At 39.4% G+C, this 17,698-nt stretch overlaps 1 pseudogene; it reads left to right on the forward strand.

The window, feature by feature from the left end:
* The first annotated feature begins 6,148 nt into the window (after window positions 1–6,148).
* The window catches only part of LOC127673226 (zinc finger protein 431-like), a 58,235-nt pseudogene continuing 46,685 nt past the window's right edge, over window positions 6,149–17,698 (forward strand).

A 17,698-nucleotide genomic window follows, 5' to 3' on the forward strand; every position in this document is an offset into this window, starting at 1 on the left:
TGTACATTAACGGGCACCTTTTTGGTTTGTGAAAAAATTTAATTTATGATTTAATTTGAAATATTTTCTAGACCTTTATGCTGATTGATCTTTTTCCTCTTCCTCCTCCTCTTCTCTTCCTTTCTCCTCCTCCTCCTTCTCTTCTTCTCCTCCTCTTCCTCCTCCTCCTTCTCTTCTTCCTCTTTCTCATTCTTTTTCTTCTTCCTTCTCCCTCTCTAACATGTCCTGAGAACTCAAACTAAATTGAAACATGTAAGAGTCTGATGCAAAAGAGGTTGTTTGTGGAAAAGGAGAGGAGTGAGAACCTGAGGATGTTGACTTATTTTCCTGGCTGGTATTACATATCTTTCTATGCTGGTGTCTGGGCAACTGCATTTGTGGTGATTATTGGTCTAGGTATGGTTTCTTAGTTTGTCTTGTTTGTGTGGTTGTTTATTCCTTTGTTACAGTTTTCTGTCTAGATTTTTATAGTGTTGGCTGAGTGTGGCCTCTTTACTGAGGTTTTGGTTATGTTCAAGAGAGATTGCTGGTCAATGTTGAATGCTAGGAGGTGTGAAGGAAGTGATAATTTCAATACACAAAGAGATGTAGTCAGGAGAGAGTTAGAGCTTCCAACATTTCAATATTTCAGAGCTACAGTCATCTAAAGGAGCCTCAGTTTAGGGTGTGCCGCAACAGAATGGCTGGCTGCTATGTCTGTGTGAGATAGTGTAGATGAGGCTTGGCACTGTGAGAGGCCATGGAAGGACATTGGTGAAGGTGCAACCTCAGTTGCAATTGATGGCCCAAAACTGAAGGGGTAATGCATAGAAGTTGAGGCTTGGCACCATGAAGAGAACCTATGAGAGGCGATTGGTGAAATCTAGTTACAGCAGAAAGCAGCAGTGTTTTGGAGATGCCAGTAACATGAGATGAGCACTAAGAACAGCAGCAACTGTGGAGTACAGGCAGCTGGAGCCTAGAAAACACCATGTGTGCTACAAAAGGGAGAACTGCAGAAGTGCCTCAAGCACTTGGAGGAGCTCAGAACATGGTGAGCTGGTGAGTTGGATTACATTTATTGGAGTCTGAGTTTTACTTTTGATTGTGACTGTGCCCTGATATTGTTCTTTCTTGAAGGAATAATGTATTTTAGTAGAGCCCACAGTTAAGAGTCTTTGAATTTTTAAAAGATATTGGATATTTTAATGAGTTGGAATTTTTAATATGTAAAGACCTTGGGACTTTTAAAGTTATTTAGATCTTGGGGATGAATAAGGTAATAAGGGTTGAGGGTTAATAGTGATATGCTGGTGTGTCGAGTTGACAAGGGGTCAAATGTACTGGCTGGTTTTGTGTGTCAACTTGACACAGACTGGAGTTATCACAAAGGAAGGCGCTTCAGTTGGGGAAGTGCATCCATAAGATCCAACTGTGGGGCATTTTTTTTTCAATTAGTGATCAAGTGGGGAGATTGTAGATTGAGACCATCCCTGGACTGCTACTCTTAGGTTCTATAAGAGAACAAACTGAGCAAGCCAGGGGAAGCAAGCCAGTAAGAAACATCCCTCCATGGCCTCTGCATCAGCTCCTGCTTCCTGACCTGCTTGAGTTCCAGTCCTGACTTCCTTTAGTGATGAACTGCAATGTGGAAGTGTAAGCTGAATAAACCCTTTCTTCCCCAACTTGCTTCTTGGTCGTGTTGTTTGTGCAGGAATAGAAACCTTGACTAAGACAAGGGTAATGAAAATGAGTGGCAGTTGAGCCTTGCCAGTATGAGAGGCCGGGAAAGATTAGTGGAGAGGTGAAGACACAGGGGCAGTTGAAGATTCAGTACTGACGAGATTTTGAAATGAAGCTGGGTCTTACAGAGCTGTGTGTGTGTGTGTGTGTGTGTGTGTGTGTGTGTGTGTTGGGGGGGCCATGCTACTCCTGGTCCAGTTACCCGTTTTTGTTTGCTTGTTTGTTTGTTTGTTTTCTATTGTCTTGTTGTGGAGGCTTACCATTCTTTACGTCCGCGTGTATTTTTTCTTTTCATCCCCTAATTGATTTTGGAGAAACTTGGAAATACAGTTTTGCAATTGGGAAAGCAATGGCAAATCTTTTTTCTTTTCTTTTTTTTTCCCCTTTTTTGTTTTTTTTTGTTTTTGTTTGTGTTTTTTGTTTGTTTCTTTGTTTTTTGAGACAGGGTTTCTTTGTGTAGCCCTGGCTGTTCTGGAACTCACTCTGTAGACCAGGCTGGCCTCGAACACAGAAATCCACCTGCCTCTGCCTCCCAAGTGCTGGGATTACAGGCATGCACCACCATGCCCAGCTAGCAATGGTAAATCTTATCGGAAAGCAACTTTGTTACTTTCCTTTAAAAACAAAACAAAACAAAACTAGAATTGCCCATCTGTTGAATCTGGAAGTCAAAACTGAAAAAAATTTCTATCAACACTTTATCATCATTATTATTTTTATTTTGGATTTTCAAGATAGTTTTTTTTTTCTGTGTAGCCCTGGGTGTTCTGGAACTTGCTCTGTAGACCAAACTGGCCTTGAACTCACTAGAGATCTGCCTGCCGCTGCCTACAGAGTGCTGGGAATAAAACCTTGCACTACCAGTACAAGGCTTAAGAGTTCAGGAGAAGAGAATTTCATTTTTTTGTGACATGCTAATCATCATGTTTGGGGAAGTTTAATTTACAGTTATGATGGGAATTAAGTATCTGGGTGGTTAAGATCATGTTCATCTACCTGTAGAAAGGAATGTGAGTTGACATCACTTAATAATGCCTTTCCCTGTTAGGCTACCACAGATCTCAGACACTGCAGCTCCCCCAGCATTGCTGATGATGTCTGTGCTGACAGCATCATGGGCTGAGTTGGATAACACGTGTGTGTTAGGCATTAGGGATTCCGCACAATACCAGTATCATTTTGATTACTGTCATGGCTGCTGCTTATGCCTGGCGTGGCAGAGATGATGGCAATTTATTTGGTAAACAAATGAGAAACTGCAGTTGATGTGTTAAGCAGGGAGCCTGGCATCTAATAAATTATCGAGTGCCCAGGGAATGGTTACATGGAAAGTTTAGGCTGAGCTTTATTCAAGTATGCACGCATATATTTTAAAAATAACAGCAGTGCTTTTAACATGTTGACAGATCATGAGGCTGTGGGGGAAGATGATCTGGATGGGTCATATGGCCTTGGAGCATGTTTGAGACAGGTGGGGCATTTTGTGTGCTTGTCAGGGGTTTTGGTTTGTTAGGTTTTCTTAATTCTTTTTTTTTTTTTCTCTTTTTGAGACAGGGTTTCATCATTATCCTGAGCTGTCCCTATAGACCAGGTTGGCCTCAAACTCACAAGAGATCCACCTGACTCTGCCCCACCACGTTCTGGGATTAAAGGTTTGAACCACTGTTGCTTGGCTTTCCGTGTTTTGTTTAAATATGAGAGGACGTAGACTAACACTGAGACCACATGGAAACTGCTAAGCGCAAAACCTGTTCTTTCTGTCCTACTGTGTAGTTGAAGCAGTAGGGTTATTAGAGGGGTTTAGAAGGGAGATAATTTCAGCAGCCAACCCTTTTGCTCATGTGGTCCATGTTTTCTTTTTCTTTTTTCTTTTTGACAGTGTTTGCTGTTATCATTGTAGAGCTGTAAGGTCAGCCAGTGTTGTTTAATATTCTCTCTGAGAAAGGAGTTCAATTCCCGTGTCCAGAGGTTGTTGAGATAACTAAGGCATTGGTAAATCTGCCATGGAGAGATATGTACAAGGAGAGGAAGTAACCAAACTGTTACAAGAGGTGACTTTCAAGATTTTGCCGTGTGTGTCAGAAGAGACTTTAGACATTTGAACAGAGTAGGAGTTCCTACAGACTGTTAGGATCCCTGAAGAAAGATTGAATGAATTTACATCACAGGATGAGCATTTGCCTATAATGTCAAGGGTCAGGATGTAGTTAATTGAATCAAAAAAACTTCTAGATAGGATGATTTCTTTGGGGGCTTGTCTTTCCTGTCTGGCTTTATTTATAGAGCTTGTGAAAGATCGTGAAGGAGGAGCCTTTACAGATATCGTCCAGGATAGTGTTTATAGAATGAAAAATTTTATTTGTTCTCTCATTTTTTGTTTTTCCAATAATTTATATATTCATTGTCACCCTTATCTCTATCCGCATTGTATGTCCCTTGCTATGACAGAGTACCTCCCCCAGTCTCTCTGTTTTCTTTAAGAGTTTATGGGGCCCCCAGGTATCCCCAAAATTGGTGCATCAAGTCTTGTGTGAGTTAAGTACATCCACTCTTACTGAGTCCAGACATGGCAGCCCAGTTAAGGAAACTGATTAGAAAGATAGCCCCCCCCTCCCCGCAGCTATAGGGAAAGCCCCTGCTACAGTTGTTATTAGACGACCTTCTGAGCCTCTGCACATCTGCTATAAATGTGCCAGGGGCCTTACTCCATCCTGTGTATGCTATTTGGTTGGTGGCTTAGTGGCTGAGTATCTCCAAGGGTGCTTGTTACTTGAGTCTCTTGGTCTGTGTGTTGAGTTCCTATCCTCCTCAGGGATTACAATCCTTTCAGCAAATCTTCCATAAGAGTCCCCAAGGTCCATGCAAGGATTGAATCTTGATTTCTGCAGCTTTTTCAGTCAGCTGCTTGCTGAATCCTCTCAATGGACAATTACTCAAGGCTTTGGTGTGGGAGCATAACAGGGTATCATTAATAATGTCATGGATTGGTGCTTGTCCATAGAATGGCACTCAAGTGGGGCAAATTATCATTGGCCATTTCCTCAGTCTCTGCTCCAGATTTAACCCACCATTTCTATTAGAGGGAAAACACTGTGTTCTTGGTGCCTACTGTGTTGTAGTTGAAACTGCACCTTCGGCTTTCTTCTCATGCTCCCAAACCTTCACTATAATCCCTTACTTTAAATCATATAAAATACAATAGATAGATTTGCTATTCAATAATAGTCTATTTTATAAGTCTGTTTGTTTTATATTTTTAAATTTATTATATTTTTTTGCTTTTCTATTCCAAAAAAAAATTCTCTGTGAACCTTGTCTGTCCTTAAAGTAGGAAAAGAAGCCACAAAATACACATGTCTTGTACTTGTAATACAAGCATATTTTTGTGCAGTTTTTCTCCACATTTTTAGCATTGAAATTTGGCCAAATATATAGACTATATACTATTTCTAAGAATGGCATATGTTCATGACATCAATATTATCTGAGGATTCAGGTTTATTAGGTTTCACATGAATGCTGTTCTTTCTCAGTCTTGTATTTGTACTGAAATAATTGAATAAATAGGAATATTTTGCCTGTGTGCATAAATATGATTACGATGTGTGCCTCATCTTTACTGTTGTCAGCAGATGGCCTCGAAGCTCCTAATCTTGAAGTAATGAGTGGTAGTTAGTCCCCATGTGTTTGCAAGAAATTGTCCACCAATCTGAGCTCTCTCTCCTGCCCTACGTTGCTTATTTATGATCTACATTTATATTAATACCATTTTCTTCTGTCCATTTGTAACAATTTATGCATTTATTCTCTTCTAGCAAAAGTTTATTAATGTTATATTTTAAACTGATACACTTCATGTTTTTGCCAGATGAATTCAGATATGCAGTGAATGTATAATTCTTTGTAGGAACTTTAGTAAAGAACTGTGAATTCCCTAACATTTTTGTTTCCTTGGTTGATTTTTGTAGGGATTTAGGTTCTTAAAACATAACTTTTAGTCTCCTAGAACACATTTCAAAATTCATACCAGGGTGAAGCTATTGGATGTACACCTGCCTCTGCCTCTGTGATTAAAGGCATGAGCAAATATACCCAGCTTGCCCATCATGTTTATAGCTAGAAATTGTTCATACAATTTTTCAGATGTGTTCTCAGTACTGTGGATCTGTTTCCCTTGCATCTCCCTCTCAATTTTCATTTCTCTAGCAAGGCTGTATCCTATTCAAAGTGTTCAAAAGTGACAGAGGTGTATCTTATAATTAAAGCTCCTTCTAAAATGACACAGTGATTATAAATTCAGAGTCAGAAAATAAGCAGAGCAAGCACAATAATTACATGAATATATATTTGAGAAAACATATATTTATTTTCCGGTGATGTTAGTATCATGCTTTGTGTTGTACATGTATGGGATATTTAGGATGCAGTGACTTTTGATGATGTGCATGTGAAATTCACTGAGGAAGAGTGGAATTTGCTGGATCCTTCGCAGAAGAGTCTCTACAAAAATGTGATATTGGAAACATACCTGAACCTCAAAGCTATAGGTAATACTGTTATATTTTTTCTGAAGGAAACAAATGGTTCTTGGTTATTGATGATCTTATATTATTTTAATTGTATGAAAATTGTGCTGAATAATTCAGTTTCACTGAATTTTCACTGTAATTTTCACGGTGCAGTTAAATTTCACAGTACCTCCAATTTTGACTATTTTCCAATACAATATCATTCATTTTCTGGTACTGTGTTTTAGGCTATAATTGGGAAGAGCATCATCTTGAAGAACAGTGTCAAAATAATAGAAGTCATGAAAGGTAATTTTCATGTGCAAGCTGTTCAAAATTTGTCTCTGAGGAAATTTTAATATCTTATGGAATCTCTAGCAAAAAGCAAAAGTGTAAAATAACAGTCCTTTAAGTGTAGATATGATTATAATATTCTTTCAAAACCATGTACCTAAGATCCGATATATGATTTGTATATCCATTTGATTAATAGCTCCATTAGAGCTATGCTGTGGACCTGACATTCTGTATAGCCTCAAAGTATTTAGAAATTGCATAATGAATAATGATAAATCTATATCCAAAACATTCTAATAAGCAATTAGTCCATAGAAAGTTTGGTGATACTCATATTCTTGTAGTAATATGGTTAAGTTTGGTGAGAGAGCATTTTATGAGTATCAAGAATGTTGTTGTGGAGAAACATTAGACTACATTGCACATGGTATGAGAAGCAAAAATTAAAACAGTGTGAATGCAATGTGTAAAACTTTCATTTATCATTCTTTTATTAGGTATATCGTGTGTCACAATGGATAAAAATGATTTGAGCATAGGCATATTGAAAGAGGAAACATAAATTTTTTTGTTCTAAAACAAGAAGATGCATAGTATTCTGACTTTGATAGAAATTAGGAATTTGAAAGATATTTACAATTAGTTGGTTTTCTAGTTTTACAGGGAACATCCCAAAACTCATAGTATAGAAAATCTTTATGGGTATTATGAATTTGAAAATTCTTCTGTGTGTCCTTGTTAACAGTCAAAAGTAGTGTAATGCATATGAGAGGAGAAAATATGAACACAATCAGTGTTATAAAGATCAGAGTTGTTCTTTCTTCAGATAGCTAAAATACATCATATAAAAAGACGGTGTTATAAATATGAGCCTTGTAATAGCTATCACAGGGGTCTTGAACTACTCATGATGAGGGAGAACACCATGAACATATAAATTGCTAAAACCTTAAGATCTGCTGCTTCTTTACCATTAGAGAAATTGTAAACTTAATTAATATTGATTACATGATTGATCAGAATTGTGAATGTGGTAAATGTTTCACATGTGCTAATTATCGTTGCAGGCATGTAAGAAGATATACTGGAGTGAAACTCTATGAGTGTAATATATGTGGTAAAGCTTTTACAAGATGCAGTAATCTCCAGTATCATAAAAGAACACATACTGGAGAGAACCCATATGAATGTAATCAATGTGGTAAAGCCTTTGCAAGACCCAGTCAACTCCAAAGACATAAAAGGACACATACAGGAGAGAAACCTTACGAATGTAATCAATGTGGTAAAGCCTTTGGAAGACCCAGTCATCTCCAAAGACATAAAAGGACACATACAGGAGAGAAACCTTATGAATGTAATCAATGTGGTAAAGCCTTTGCACGGCACAGTTATCTCCAATATCATAAAAGAACACATACTGGAGAGAATCCTTATGAATGTAATCAATGTAGTAAAGCCTTTAGACATCACAGTAATCTCCAATATCATAAAAGAACACATACTGGAGAGAAACCATATGAATGTAATCAATGTGGTAAAGCGTTTGCACAGCGCATTCATCTCCAAAATCATAAAAGAACACATACCGGAGAGAAACCTTATGAATGTAATCAATGTGGTAAAGCCTTTACAAGACCCAGTCATCTCCAGTATCATAAAAGAACACACACCGGACAGAAAACTTATTAATGTAATCAATGTGGTAAAGTGTTTTCACTAGGGATAAGTCTCCAAATTCTGTGTGCTGGAGAGAAACATAATGAATATGATCATGAATTAAGTGGGAGTTAGGAGGGTATCATAGTAGGATATGATAGACATGGGTGCTTGGGATTATTTCCACTCTGGAGATTTTTTTTTTTTTTATGCTTTTGCAAAGAAGTTTGCTGCCCTCGTCTGAAGAGTTTCCTTGAGGTTAAGGTAAACATGTTTATATTAATTGTATGGACAAAGTAAGTCACGAAAATCACCACATAGAATTTGGCATGAAAATTTTTAACAAACATAGAAAATAAGAAAGGAAAAATAAAAAAAAAAAAGGAAACGTTCAAAATACAAGGCATCATCAGGAAGTTGAATGACGTTTAATCTTGTGATCAAGGATATTCAATGGCATTAAAGGAATAGTTACATTAGGACAAGATTACATTCAGCTAAACATATGAATTTGCAGTTGTATGAAAGTGAACTGTATCATGTTAGGAATTATTATTACCTGGATACTGTTTTGATGTAGACACATGAAGATACAATAATGTGTCAAATTACCAAGAGATAGATTTGGATTCTGGGTTCTGAATTTAAAATATAAACAGTAAGTCTTAGTTCTCGGCATGGTGTTACATGCTTTTTAACCCACCATTCACGAGACCGAGTCATGCAGATCTTTGAGATCAAGGTAGATCTCTAAGCAAGTTCCAGGAAAGTCAAGATTAGGCAGTGATATATTTGAAATATTGAAAGCTGCTGATAATGGAATAGAAGGAGCCATGCTCCAGTCCCAGGAAGCAGCAGAACTCCGAGAATTTATCCTGAAGTGGTGTTGAATATTGTCACAGAATTTTACATTACCTCATGAGATGATCAATTCTTGGTTTTTCTTATACTTTAATCCCATTTTGTTGAACCGTCACTGTTTCTAGAATGAAGCCTTCCTCATTGTTAATGGTGGACGATCTTTTGATGTGTTTTATATTTTATTTCATTTGTTTTATCTTTTAAGTATTTTTGAATCTGTGGTTTTAGGGATAATTGGTCTGTAATTCTCTTTAATTGCTCAGTCTTTCCTGACTGGATATATGAGTAATCAGGGGTTCAGAAAATAAATTGACTAATACTTATTTTGTTTCTATATTGTTGAATACACTGAATTCTTGTTAAATCCTCTTTGAAAGTCTGGTAGGATTCTACACTAAAACTCATAGATGTGGGCTCACATTGGGGACATAGTTTTAATGAATTCTGTTTTCCTTCATGTTTATGTCAATTTAAGTTGTTTTTCTCTAGTTTAATTTTGGGATGTGGAATCTATTGAGGAAGTTAGCTATTTCTTTTAGAATTTCCAAGTTGGTGGAATGCACCCTTTTAAAACTATGTCTTTACTACTCTCTGGATTTCTTCATTACCTGTTATTTAATCCCCCATTTCATTTTAGATTTCATTAATTTGTATATTCTTTATCTTTTAATAGGGGTTTGTTTATCTTGTCTAATAAAAGGATCAAAAGACCAACTCCATGTCTCATTAATTATTTGAATTGTTCTCTTTCTATTTTATCAATTTCATCCCCCAACTTGAAACTTTCTTGATGTCTCCTTCTCGTTTTCTTTGCTCCCTCACTTCTTTTTGTTGTAGCTGTTAAATTGCCACCATGGGAGTTCTCCATTTTTTCATGTAGGCATTTTGTGCTGTGAACTTTCTTTTAGCTCCACTTTCATTTTGGTTTTGTTCCATGAGATTGTGCATGTTACATATTCATTTACAGCGAACTCTAGAAAGTCTCTGATTTCTTCCTTTATTTCTGTGTAGACCCATTTTCTCTCAAACATTAGTTTGTAGTCAGCTGTCCTCCCTCATCTCTTACAACACTGAGACATCAGCAGATTATTGGCCCAGATCATATATTTTGTATCATCAGAGAGTGTGGCTTCTCCTGGGTCTGGTGCAATCAAGGACATGAGGAGCCCAATTTCTAGGGGTCACCCACTGGGCTGTCTTGTTGCTCTCTGGGATGGAGTTTAGTCCTTGCTCATCAGAAGGGTCCTCTCCTTATAAATGGTCCCATGGATATTAGAGGCAGCAATGGCACACCAGCCATCTGTGTCTTGACCCTGGGGAAAAGATAATCTTACCAGAGTGAGGAGGGCATGCCTAAGTCTATGGACCCACAGGAAGCAGACACATCAGAATGGGAAGAGGCCATTTGAAGAACAAGAATTTGTTGTGCCACACCCAGAAGTGTCTGTGCTGTCACAGGAATTAACTGGCCCTAACCGGAAGTGAGTGTACATCACAGCCAGTGACTCGCTTAAAGAGGAAGTGACAGTTCAATAGCCAGAAGTGAATGTCACTGTCACAGGAAGTGGCCGTGTCTTGACAGGAAGTGACTGTAGTATAAAAGTAAGTAGTCATATGTCATAGGAAGTGACTTTAATGACTTAAATGTCCGTTCTTAGCTGTAATGAATTTTTCAGAGTTGACAATTCAGCTTTCTTGGCTGACATTCCTGCCAGTTGTGGTTCTTCCCATATGATCTTGGTATTGGACACCACCGATGTCACAGCATTCTCCTGTCCATCCTGTATGAAGCTGTTGCCACTGGTGAACCCTGTTACCCTTGCATCTATCTGAGCAGTCATACAGAAGCCCAGCGAGTGAGGTCAGGGTCCAGCACCAGGGCAACTGAGAAGATAACCTGAGGGCATTCAAGAAGAGAGGCTGGCAATGAGTCATTCTGGCATCATCTTTAATCATGAGGTCGATTGGTTATCTATAATCGATCAATAACCTGAAATGAACACAAATCAATCGGGAACCGATTGTCCATTGATCATTTTTCAGTCATGGACCTATCAATCGTCCCACATGAGCCTCATTGTCCAGAAACCTATCAGTCACTTGATTGTTGATCAATAACAGACTTCCAGTCAATGACCAGACAGTCATGAGCTGCCAATCAGTCAATAACTGATCAATAAATAGTAACCAATTGATTGGTAAATTGATCAATGACAAATATTCAACAAAAGTTAATTGATCCATAATTAATCAACAATCAATATAATTAAACAAACGACAATTATTCAATTACATTGGTTTTGCTGGACCAAAAACTAACTCAGTTATTTATTCATTGGTTGTGAACTACAGGTTCCTGATTGATTATAAGTTGATTGACTGATTGATTGGTGACACATTGGCCATTGGATAATTCCAGGATCTGAGTATGAATTCCCCATGTCTACAAAGGTCACCAGCAATTGGCAGAGAAAGGCTATTTTAAGCACAGGATTAAATAGTCTGAATTTTTCAAGGCATCTAAGAGGTCTTGCATTTTTGTTTTGTTTCTGTAGCCACTGTGAAGTCATTTATAAACTGATGAAGAGACTCTATCTGTAGGTTTTAGCAAATCAAAATGTTGAGCATTATCAACAAAAGCTGGTGGGTTTCCATTTTACTTTTAGGGTAACCCTGGTCTTGTGGTGGGGGCACTTTTGATTCTCAGGGCCCCCTTATCTCCTTTTTAGGCATCACTTATGGTCTTCTGATTTGGCCTTGGCTGACAACAGGATCTTTCCCAGTTCTCCAGTCTGTTGCTTCTGTCCTCCCATCTGCGTCTCCTCTGCAGTCTGTCCTCCATTAAATACTCTCTTTGCCACTGTCCTTAAATCTCTTAGACAACTCTGTCCTAACTACTCCACCCTCTGGGGCTTTATCTTCATAGCTGGTGTTCCCTGATTGACAAAATCTCAATCCACTGCTGCCTTTGCTTCTGGTGATTCAGGGTCCATGGGTGTGTATTGTCAAAAATGTCTCCATGACCCTGTCTCAAAATTCTGTAGGGCTTTTATTTTCTCTCTGCCTAATATTATACACTCTGGTCAAACTTGTGAGCCATCTTGTGGCTACCTTGAGATCTGCCAGCAGAGATGGACGGTGGACAAAAGGCCTCCTCTTACCTTCAGTGGTGCTGCAATCCCAGTCTGGGTGAGTTAGGGTAAAGCAAGCATATTGGGGAGACACTCTGGTGGGAGGGGGGGGCAGAAACCAGCTTTCTGACCACTTCTGTGGTGAAAAGAACCTGGAAAATATGGTAAATGTAGACTGTCTCATATTGATATGTCCATCAAGTCAAAGTCACTTCATCAAGTCATCTCATCAAAATCACTAGTCAAGGTTACCCCTTAAACTCACATTTCCATTGTCATCTTATTCTGAGAAACAAATGCAGCACACAAAAAAGAAATACAAGCTTCCCTGTCTATCACAGATACAAGATACAACCTGAACGTGGCACTCATGAGAAAGACCTCTCTGTGACTCCCCAAACACAAGTCATCTTTTTTCTATCAGGCAGACAAGAGAAAGAACCAGGAAGTGGTGCACACCTATAAGAAAAGAACCAGAGTGGTGGGCATCTCTTGCCTGCTCTGAGCCCAGAATAAATTAATGAATTTGCATGAATTCTTGAATTTGAATAAATTTGCATATATTTGTAGCTTTTACTAAATGTTTGCCATCGTGGCCTACTATTATTTCTCCTTGAAAAAGAAAAGGGTTTGACCTGTGAATGTCATTTCTCTGGCTTGAAAAAAACACAGAGTAGGAACAGAAACACACACACACACACACACACACACACACACATCAGAGAACATTCTAGTTAACCAAGCTTCAGTTCTAGAGAAGAACTCAAGTTCACCATCCCAGGATACTGGAATTCAACAAACCAGTGAGTAGAATATCCAACCCTCAAAATGACAACAAGTCTGGTGAGAGGACAGACAGATTGTTAAGGAAAGTAACAATATCCACCCTGATCTCCATGCTCACAGTGCGGCTGTGTGTGTGTGATATATGAACAGAGAGACTGGCAATGACAACTGTAAGGAACTCCTACTCCATATCCAAGATTCATTCCATGTTGACTCCCCACGGGTTAACCCATGGATCCCAGTAGGAAAAGTTTCTCAGAGAGATTATTGTTTCAGGTGTAATTGTGAAAAAAAGAGACTGCGGTATTAGCAGGTCACGCTCTCCAGTCATGCCAGGATTTTATTGTTCAGTGTGTAGAGCAGCGCTGTGTTTTGTTTTACAGTGGTCAGATTATTTAGAATGTGGTTGAAGAAAAGAAAGTATGCGCCCCTACTGTGCTCTGTGTGTGTGTGTGTGTGTGTGTGTCTGTGCTCTGTGTGTGTGTGTGTGTGTGTATGTGTCTGTGTGTGTTCAGGTACATGTGCATGTGTGTGTTTGTGTGTACTTGAGTGTGTGTGTGTCTGTGTGTGTTTGTGTGTACTTGAGTGTGTGTGTGTGTGTGTGTGCTGTGCTAGGACCTGAGGTCCTAGGGAATATTGTACAGGGACTCCTCCTTCGGTTTACTTGCAGATCCTCTCAGTGTGTTTTACAGTGGTTAGATTATTCAGAATGTGGATGAAGAAAAGAAATTATGTGCTTCTCCTGTGCTCCCTGTGTGTGTATGTGTATTTATGTGTGTGTGTGTGTTTTCAAGCTCATGTGCATGTGTGAGTTTGTGAGTGTTTGTGTTTGTGTGTTTTGTGTGTATGTATGTGCATGTGTGTCTGTGTCTTTGTGTTTATGTGCTTGTGTGTATGTGTGTGTACTTGTGTGTGTGTGTGTGTGTGTGTGTGTGTGTGTGCTATGCTACGACCTGAGGTCCTAGGGAATATTGTACAGGAACTCCTCCTTTGGTTTACATGCAGATCATCTCCCAACGCCCATCATCTGAACCTCACCAGGTTCTGTGTACGCCTCCCCCTCTCCTGGATGCTGTGAGGCTCAGGAATATTGGCCACATGAAAAGGGAAATTTAGACCCTTGGGCCAGAGAGTTGCCTCTTGAAATCGGCCACACGACCACATTCTACGTCCAACACATGACGGCTACTTATGCAGTGATATATATACATGATAATATAAGAGCCTGGCTGGCTTTTCAGGTCAGATTAAACGCGTTTGATGGTGACTACATGTGAGAGGATGCAAAAGGGTTCCCTCAGGAACGACGTTCTAGGGTCTGCACCAGGAAGCGTGTCTATTCCCCCAGTTGCACTTCTCTCACAACACACCCCTGGATGATAATGTGAGCAGCTAAAGTTCATTCAGACACCGCCCCTGTATCCGTGGAGACTATGATAATCCCAGCCTATCATTCTGTGTCCGTCATGATGAAACCTCAGCAGAGTGCGTAACCAAGCAGTGTGACTTATGGATGGGATTGTGCAGCTCCATGCAAATCCAGGAAGGAAAGCACAACCTCACATGGACTCCCAGAAATATGAAATCAAACATCCCAGGTTCCTCTTTTTCTGAGCTCTGTGACTTCCAACCAAAACACATCATTCAGATACTATGGTTATTTAGGAACCAGTCAAAGATATGGCCAAAATAAATTAATCCATCTACCATGCAGGCCTTAGGTAAAACCTCTTAAGCCATCCTTTCTTAGTTTAAATAGTTTATCAGGCCTATTTTCTAATATCTCTAACATAGCTTAATGGTAAAGAAATCCTAAGTAAAGAAACAAACTTTAACCCACCAGTAGAAGAGCAACCATCAGCATCTACTGAGGTAAGTGTTTCCCTCCACGAGTCACTGTGGTTTTGCAGAGGCAATTAGGTTTGAGAAGAACACACATTTCATAAAGTGACCAGACATCACCTCTGCACTAGTTCACTTTCTATTTTTTTGGCATAACACCATAATCTAATGAAACAAGGGGAGGAAATTGTTTATTCCATGTCAGATCTTGCAGTCCATTGTAAAGAATACCAGAGATAGGCTCTTTAAGGAAAACCCAAAGCAGAAGACATAGAGGAGACTGCTTACAGGCTTCCTTCCCAGTGTTTTTCTCACATTGTTTTATTATGTCATCAAGATAAAAAACACTGGGCCCCACCCTCCAAACCCCTTCCTATCCCTCCATTTTCCTCTGAATAAATTAAGACAGAAAAGTCTCCCCCTACCCTTCTAATTTTAAAATATTCTACCAATAAAGCCAGAATCCAAAGAGAACCCTGTATAATGAAAATGAAGCTCCCAAGCTCTATCTTCAACCTCCAGTGTCTTTAGTGTTCATTGCTAGAATTACCTGAGAACTCCTTTTGAGCAATTTGTATTTGCCTTCAATGAAACAATAGGCGAAAATGAAGTGGTGACATATTATTGCCATGTCTTTGAATGCTGCAGTCAGTTTTAAATATTGTATTTTACAAGGTTTACTGGTTTATTTTATCCTTTAGATTATTATTTTAATTTTTTATATTCCACTCACTGCTCCCCTCCCAGTCACCACCTGCCGTAACGCTTCCCAACCCTTGCAATTTTTCCTCTGAGTAAGTGTTTCTAAAGGATTTACCCTCACACTGCTCATCAAGTCTTTTTGAGGGTATGCATATCTTATCCCACAGAAGCCACACAAGGCACCACAGCTAGAACATATACCACAGAGAGGCAACAGACGTTGAAATTGTCCTCATGAAGGCCGAGTTGCGCATTTCCGTCATTTGTGCAGAGAGGACTAGATCTAGCCCACACACGTTGTTTGGGTGGTGGTGGTTCAGTCTAGGAAAGCACCCCGTGTTCAGTTTAGGTGATTCTGTTATTTCTCCTTTCCCCTTCAAGGCTGCCAGCCTTCCGCATACTCTTCCATGAACGCCCTCCATCTTCATTCAGCCATTGGCTGTGGGTGTCAGCTGCTGAAGGTAGCCTTTTAGAAGAGAGTCATTCTATGCTCCTGAATGCAAGTATCATTGTGTACCATTACTGCTATCAGGGATTGATTCCCTATCCCATGTCTCTATTTATGTAGATGATCCCGACCTCCCAATTTCAGCCAGTTGCAGATTTTCGTTCATCCTCACAGCCATGCAGTCATCACCTCTGCCGCAATCACATCATGATCTGAGCCACCAGCCTCCCTCCTGACCTTGTCTCCCACTCAGTTCCCTCATTCACCAGCCTTCCATGTCCATTACATGACCCCTTCCTCATGAACCAGAAGTATCCTTGTGTGTGCCTTCCTCCATGGTGAGCTTCCCTGGATCTATGGAGTGCAGCATGTTCTTTCTTTATTTAATGGTTAATATCCACGTTAAATGAGTGCATACTATGTATTTCTTTTGGGTATTGTGTAACCTCACAGAGGATGATATTTTTTAGTTCTATCCATGTTCCTGAGAAATTAATGTTGTCCTTGTTTTTAATACCTGAGAAGAATTCAGTTGTGTAGCTAGACACGTTGTCCTCACCAATGACAACTTCTGCATAATGTGACTAATTTTCAGAACATCATGAAATAACCCTTGAAACAGCTTTAGGCAATTTGTAAAAGTCAGTTACATGTGGTTTATAGCATTGCATTACAATATAAAAAAATTTTGTACATTCTGAGTGATTACTGTGACATATAAAATATGCATTTTCATAGAAGAATATTTATTAGCTTGCTTCTGGATCAACCTTGTGAGTCCTTTGTTAACTATATATAAGACAGTGCCCTAGCAGGCCTCAGGGAGAACAGTGAAAGACAGCAAGCTCTCTCTCTCTCTACTGCTAAATAAACAGTGTGGCCCGAGGGACATCTATTCTCTCCAGGTGGCAAACCACTCCCTGTCTCCATGATATCCTGTCAGCCATTCCCACGGACCAGATTAGGGATGGCCAAAACAGAAACCGAGTGTCTTCATCCAGTCTGCCCTGTAACTGTCAAAGAATGGGGTTAGAGTCATGACGTCTACCTCAGTGGTAGAGTATTTCTCTAACAACAATGATGTCCTAGAAACAATCTGGGCCATATTTTTTTTAGTAATTTAACCATTTGTTTTCCTACTATCAGACATCTCTTCACTAGAATCTCTCTCCAGGGTAAGTCTGTTCCTTGACAAATAATTTATGATTTATAAAGTGTCACTGACTTACTGAGACTGAATGTAAGCCAGAGAGTAAATCGTGGAGGAAGTGATATAACGGGCCCCAAGAAAGTTCCTGGCACACAGGGACTTTTCAAAATCAGCATCCATTGTAACTCTCTGCCTTAAGAGAGTCACCTTGTCTTTCTAAGCTGACTCTGACAGAGAAAGGACACACTAGAAACTTTATGAGACTAGTTTTTTTTTTAATTTTTTTAATTTTTAATTTTATTATTATTAATTTTTTTTTTTGGTTTTTCGAGACATGGTTTCTCTGTGTAGTCCTGGCTGTCCTGGAACTCACTCTGTAGACCAGGCTGGCCTCGAACTCAGAAATCCACGAACCTCTGCCTCCCAAGTGCTGGAATTACAGGCATGCACCACCACGCCCGGCGGAGGCTAAGCTTAAGACACACTACCAAGGAACTAGTATACTAAGTAGGTCTTTATGTCCATACTAGTACCTGGAAGGAGCTTGGACCCGGCTATGACATATTCTCCTGTGGGTCCTCAGCGTAATGTG

This window comes from Apodemus sylvaticus, chromosome 22 (assembly GCF_947179515.1).
Source record: "Apodemus sylvaticus chromosome 22, mApoSyl1.1, whole genome shotgun sequence".
NCBI lineage: Eukaryota > Metazoa > Chordata > Mammalia > Rodentia > Muridae > Apodemus > Apodemus sylvaticus.